This window comes from Engraulis encrasicolus, chromosome 2 (genome assembly GCF_034702125.1).
Source record: "Engraulis encrasicolus isolate BLACKSEA-1 chromosome 2, IST_EnEncr_1.0, whole genome shotgun sequence".
Classification (NCBI taxonomy): Eukaryota; Metazoa; Chordata; class Actinopteri; order Clupeiformes; family Engraulidae; genus Engraulis; species Engraulis encrasicolus.
Genome location: NC_085858.1, coordinates 2789835 through 2797334, shown reverse-complemented (window position 1 = coordinate 2797334; position 7500 = coordinate 2789835).

The window sequence follows — 7500 nt, the reverse complement described above, 5'->3', positions numbered from 1 at the left end:
TAGTGCTAAAGGCCGTTAAAAAATGTACATTTACAGTATGTTGGTATTAAAAATAGACTCACGTACCACACTAAAATAATAATAATAATAACAGTAGTAGTAGTAGTAGTAGTAGTAGTAGCAGCAGTAATAATAATACAGTGTCAATTTTGAACCTTGTGGACATTGTTGTTCAAATGTTTGTTATAACGGAACAGAGCAGCTTTTTCAGTCGATTTTGTTTGGCTTGTTTGGCATTTTTGGTCCCATTTTGTGTCACCCTTCGTGTCCACTTAAACATGTAAGATTCTGCGCTTAAACTACTTATTAAAGGTATGTATAACTGGCTAGTGTATGTACACAATGGCATGTTGTTACAGTAGGTATACTGAAAAAGAACTGGGAAATAAAGTGCTGGAGACTATTTCCCAAAATTATTTTAGCTACTTACTGTATATTACCAGTGTTAGCATTGGAAATATAAATAGCTTAATCTATTCTGCAATAAACTGCAAATGGGTTATAAAAGAGTTTGACACACTAATGCTGGTCACTAAATTGACCAAAATAGCTCTCTTACAGAAATGGCTTAAAGTGTTCGGAATTGAGAACAGCAAACTGTAAAGTTCCATTCCGTCTGACTGTACATTGACTGTCCTCCCTCCTACGTCTCTCTCTCTCTCTCTCTCTCTCTCTCTCTCTCTCTCTCTCTCTCTCTCTCTCTCTCTCTCTTTCGCTCTCTCTGATTTTCCCTTTCCTATTCTCTCTTCATTCTCTTCTCTTCTCTCGTCTTGTTCTCTCTCACCCCCTTATTCAATCTCTCCTCCTCTTTTATTCTCTCCCATCATTTCATTTCCCCCCCCCCCCCCCCTACCCCCTCTCTCTATTCATCCATCTAGGCTGGGGCTGGGGCTGGGGCTGGCCAGGCAGACAGGGGCAGGGCTGCTGGTTGGAGGCCAGTATGTTAATTGTTGTTTTCCTGTTGAAGCTTTATTAAACGGCCAGGGCTCATGAATCTCACACACACGCACGCACGCACGCACGCACGCACGCACGCACACACACACACACACACACACACACACACACACACACACACACACACACACACACACACAGTATGTTAATTGTAGTTTCCCTGTTGAATCTTTATTAAACGGCCAGAGCTCATGAATCCGGGGGGAGTCTGATTTATGTAGTGTCACATTCATTATTACCCTTTGTGGAAGCAGTGAGGCACATACACACACACACACACACACACACACACACACACACACACACACACACACACACACACACACACACACACACACACACACACACACACACACATATCATTATTACCCTTTGTGGCAGCAGTGGAGCCAAGAGACATGAGGCCCCGGTCGAAACACACACACAAGCGCAAACACACGCACACACGCTCACACACACACACACACATGTACATACACACACACATGCATACATATGCATACAAATGTAAGCATACAAATGTAAGCATGCAAATGCACATACATGTGCGAACACACACACGCACACACACACACACACACACACACACACACACACACACACACACACACACACACACACACACACTCACACTGTAGCACACGTGTGTCCTGCCAACACTGAGCTTCTGTTCGGATCAGCTTTGGACACAACTGACACGCTCTAAAGTTGCTGTCAAACCACCGCCTCTGTTAAAGCACACGCACACACACACACACACACACACACACAGTTAACACCCCGCAGAGTGACCCGTTGCCCTCGGCGATCCGTCATCCTGACAGCGCCCACTTGTTTGCCACCTCTGCTGCCTGTGCTGTGACACACTTGTTTCCAACCCTGCCTTTACGCACACACACACACACACACACACACACACACACACACACACACACACACACACACACACACACACACACACACACACACACACACAGAAGCAGGCACGCACACACACATGCACGCATATAGACACATACACGCACATACACACTCACACATGCAAGCACACAGACACGCATAGACATACATACACACACGCGCACACACACACACACACACATTCACGTATATATACATGCAAACACACACGAATGCACGCACGCAGACACACACACATATTCACGTATACATACATGCAAACACACACGCATGCACGCACGCAAACACACACACACACACACATTCACACACACATATGCACACACAAATGCCTTCCCTACACACACATGTGCACACACACATACATACTCAGAATATACTGTACATTCTTCCCAACACCACCTTTCTACAGTATCTCTCTCTCACACACACACACACATACACACACGGACACACGCACATGCTTGCGCGGACAGACACAGACACGTATGCATGCAGGCATGCAGGCATGCACGCATACACACACACACACACACACACACACACACACACACACACACACACACACACACACACACACACACACACACACACACACACACACACACACACACACACTCACACATACACACACACACACAGACACACACAAACTCTAACCTTCACCCTTACATACACATGGGCACTCCCTTTTTTTCAGGCCATCATCAGCTGCCTAATACAAAGTGACACGTGTGTGGGGGGGAGGGGGTGGGGGCATGGGGAGAGGGGCTGAGGAGGACAAGGTTGTGTGTGTGTGTGTGTGTGTGTGTGTGTGTGTGTGTGTGTGTGTGTGTGTGTGTGTGTGTGTGTGTGTGTGTGTGTGTGTGTGTGTGTGTGTGTGTGTGTGTGTGCCATTTAACCCAAAAAGGCTCAGATGGCTCTGTGACTTACAAGGGCCGCTGCTGCTCTGTGTGTATTATCCTGTACCTGTGTGTGTGTCTCTCTCTCTCTCTCTCTCTCTCTCTCTCTCTCTCTCTCTCTCTCTCTCTCTCTCTCTCTCTCTCTCTCTCTCTCTCTCTCTCTCTCTCTCTCACACACACTTTTTCTTCTCTTTTATCATCATCATCATCAGCATGGTATTATAGCAGGGAAGTGAACAAATATTCTCTCCTCCCTTTTCCATGCTTCTCCATCTCTCCTCTTCTCTTCTCTTCTCTTCTCTTCTCTTCTCTTCTCTTCTCTTCTCTTCTCTTCTCTTCTGTATTTATTTATCCTCTCCTCTCCTCTCCTCTTCTCTCCTCTCCTCTCTTCTCCTCTCCTCGTCATCTCATCTCGTCTCCTTTCCTCTCGTCTCATCTCATCTCCTCTCCTCTCCTCTCCTCTCCACCTTCCTTCTCCTCCGCTCCTCTCCCCTCCCCGCCTCTTCTCTCCCGACAGGGCCGCAGCGGGCGTGTGTGTGTGTGTGTGTGTGTGTGTTGTTGACAGGGCCGTGGCGGGTGGGCAGGAATGAGCTCCAGGCGTTGGTTGTTCTTCGACGCAAACTGCCATCGCTGCAGAAACTTGCTCACAAGACTCTCTCTCTGTTTCTCTTTCTCTCTCTCTCTCTTTCTCTCTCTCTCTCTCTCTCTCTCTCTCTCTCTCTCTCTTTCTCTCTCTCTCTCTCTCTCTCTCTCTCTCACACACACACACACACACACACACACACACACACGCCCACACGCATACACATGCACACACACACACATTTAGGTACACGCACACACACACACACATGCACACAATATGCATCAACAAAATACACCCATACACAGTTACCTGAAATTCACTGCACACACACACACACACACACACACACACACACACACACACACACACTGACAATACAGTACACACACACACACACACACACACATTCCTGTACCATACACACAGAAATACAGTTCTCACTTACACAGCGCACAACCTGTGGGGTCACTTCTACTCATCTGCAGTCACTCTTGAAGAATGTGTGTGTATGTGAGTGTGGGCATGTGTGCGTACGTGCGTGTCTGTGTGCATGCGTGCGTGTGCATATGCATGCTTCTGTGTGAATGTATGTAAGCTAAGAGACCATTTGGGCTTCAGCAGACAGCCATTCAAAGACAGCGCTGTCTGCTGTACTGAGATGAGGGTTGTATAAGGGCTTCCGCACACCGGCTCCGACAAAGTCCTGAGCACTGCTCAGCTAAAATTCGATTCCATTGTTTTCAATAGAACCACGGACACTGGCGTCGATGTCCGCGGACATTCACCGATGTCGGATAGACAAGTTCTATTTTGTCGGCGCTGCCCATTGACTATCAATGCAATGTTCGTGTGAAATTGGGTTTGGGGGTCCGAATTCTGTCGGAAGCAAAAGTGTGCCGCAGTGCTGTCGGAGCTAGTGTGCGGCCGGACTAAAGTAGAAGTAGAAATCTAATTACTGTACATCTCTGACAGGTGTAATTACAACACTGGTGGAATGATCAGTGTTGATGAAGTGACTCAAAAACTGTAATGTATTACTGATGACATGTTACTGTCTTTTCAAAATCTTCTACTGTCTTTTCATAATCTCTTACATTACAATATTACTATATTTAAAATGTAAGACATTATACTACTTTTGTATTACTTTAGTTACTTTCGCCAAAATAACTGTAGGCTAAATATAGATCTGGCCATTTAGTATGTTTATTTATTGTTTATTTATTTATTTTTTATTTTGTGTAGTGTATTAATATATAGTGTAAATGAACTAATGAGTGATGACCTTTTCACCTCCCGTCCAGGGATGTGTTTTGGCAGCATGCAGACTAAAAACTACCAGGTTCAGGAATACAGTAGCTTCTTTCTGACCCACCATAGTGAACACCATTAAAATCCAGGATACAATGCATTGTAACGTAAGTTACTTAGTATTGTAACTTAACATATTTTTGTCCTCTAATGCTTTACATTACTGCGTAAAGTTATATTACAGCAAAAAGTAATGCATTACAGTAATTAATTACCTGTGTAATGCGTTTCTCCCAACACTGTGTATGATATTACTTTTCAACTTTGTAATAGCATATTACTATTGTTATTATATCTTTAACATGCAAGAGCACTTCTATTTCTTCTTTATACAACTCCAATCAGGGGGAGAGGCCTACATGGCCAATATTTTAGCTGATGGGTTTCAGATCAAAGGGTTTCACGTTCAAATCCCACCGTTCCAATCCACACCTTACACTCCATGGCTTGGCTTGAGCAGCAAGGCACCTAACCCCATACTGCTCCAGGGACTGTAACCAATACCCAGTAAATAACCGAATGAAAGTCGCTTTGGATAAAAGCTGGACCTTCAGCTCAGCGGTAGCGTGCTTTTTCTCCCATGCCCGATTTGGAACACTAAGAGGTAGGCCGCGGGTTCGAACCCAGATGATGGACTGCGTAGGAAGTCCTTAGTTAGACAGGCACAGTAAAGCTCATATCCACTTTCCATTCCCGGATGATCAGAAATTGAATTGCTTTTTTATTAGTAGTAGTATTAGTAGGCCTGTAATGTCTCTGCAGAATCCAGTCTAGAGAGATGGAAAAGAAAGTCCAGTCACCATTTAGTGCTGATAAAGAGACAATTTTCAACTTGCTGGCAGGTGTGTTGGAGATGACTCTTGTGTCACTAATCAGAAAAGGGATAAAATAATCAGAAAAGGGATAAAACTCCCACAAATTCCCTCACTCTCACCATTTCACTTTCACCTGTAATCTCGACATTTTGGTCTTAGACCAAATCAAGTGTACTTTTTGGTTGCTTTAAAATGACATTCAAAGAGGTTCTATTTAAAAATGACAAAATGTGTGTGGCTTTAACCCTTTGATGCGTTAGCGCCCCTAGCGGATGCGCATACGGGACATCAGACGATCGAAACAACAAGTACAAACATATTTGTATAAACAAAATGTTTCAGAAAGAAAATCGATACACACAACTAATAAACACACTTGGTTCTACAAACACAGAAAACCCAACGATTGTAGCTGCCACGGTTTGCTCATAATCCTCCATCAACCGCACGCTATGTTCATTGATAATGTAAACAAATAGTCCGACTTCGTCAAACTAACATCATGTATAAACATAATAGGAGCGTTTGAAACGGTCTGAAACCCCATGTAAAATTCATTTACACCACCACAAAGACATACCTTAAGTGTGAAGACTTAAAGTTTGAATTTGATGTGTTATGAGTTTGCCTACCTTTAGGTGTTACAAGTGACTGAATTCCCTCATTGAAATAATCCACGGAGACTTCGACATTTTGATGATAATAAAATCCTTTATTCCTCAAAAACAAGGCTGTAGACTGAAGCATTAACTTGTTATCTGTTAGAATCCATCGTTTCTGTTCGCTAGATTTCATTATTTTTTGTGTTTGATTAACTTTTGTCAAGCGAGTTCTACACGCGAAATCTACTTCCGGGTTTGAACAAGGTTGCGTAAAATAACAATAGCCCAAACCATGGAGTTTAAAGGTCAATGATATCTTATTCGGCCAATAGTATTCGCCCATCTGGTTGACAAAATCAGGGGATTCCCCACGTTAGAGCGAAAAGCAAACGCGATTGGTCCATGCGTAACCATCATGTTCGGTTGCTTGTGTTTTTGCCTGGCCATGTGCGTAAATGACCTTCTCGCAGTTGCGCATAGCGGTGTTTCCCGACAGCGCGAAATTTAAAAAACTCAGGAAGATGCAGCGTCGCTATTTTAATACGGATAAAGTCCTACAGCTGTTATTTGACGACGACATTGATGATGACATTGATTGTCTCAGTAATGGATATCCTGACAGCATGGACTCAGCTGAGGAGGAGCCGTTTGACGAGCGCATAGATCCCGTTTTGGACGTGTAAGTAGCCTACATGCGACTGCACACTAGCATTACTACACCGACTGTATGCACGCACCGATAGATAGATAGATAGATAGATAGATAGATAGATAGATAGATAGATAGATAGATAGATAGATAGATAGATATGACTCGACTCTATATATAATAATAAGTTAGTTAGTTAGAACTTTATTTGTCCCCGTGGGGCAATGTATTGCACTCGCTGGCACAATACACATAAGACACAGTGAGACATAAGATCTAAGCAGACAAACACATAGAACATAAAAGATAGAACACAACAATTGACATTCACACTAGTACACATTGGGTGGCTGCATAACTACTTGACCTCATTTAGTGTTTTTAATAATAAAAATAAAAATAATATTAATAGTAATAGCAAATGTTATTCTATATTATATGGTCATATAATAAGTTAGTTATCCAAATTTACAGGGTAGCTATGTATATAATAGTTATATAGTTATATATAGTGCATGCTGAGCATTGCAAATGTATAATACTATATGCACAATATAATACTGTTTGCACAATCACTATGTTGTCAAAATGGCAAGGTAGATGCAAGGTACAGCGTAAGCGCTGTAATAGTAGTTGTAAAGGTCACTACCATACTACTGCTATTACACTTTACTAATGTGTTACTACATGCATTTGAATGCTTACATATAAATATACATAAATACATCAATTTAATGTTGCTGCTCAGATCAATTCT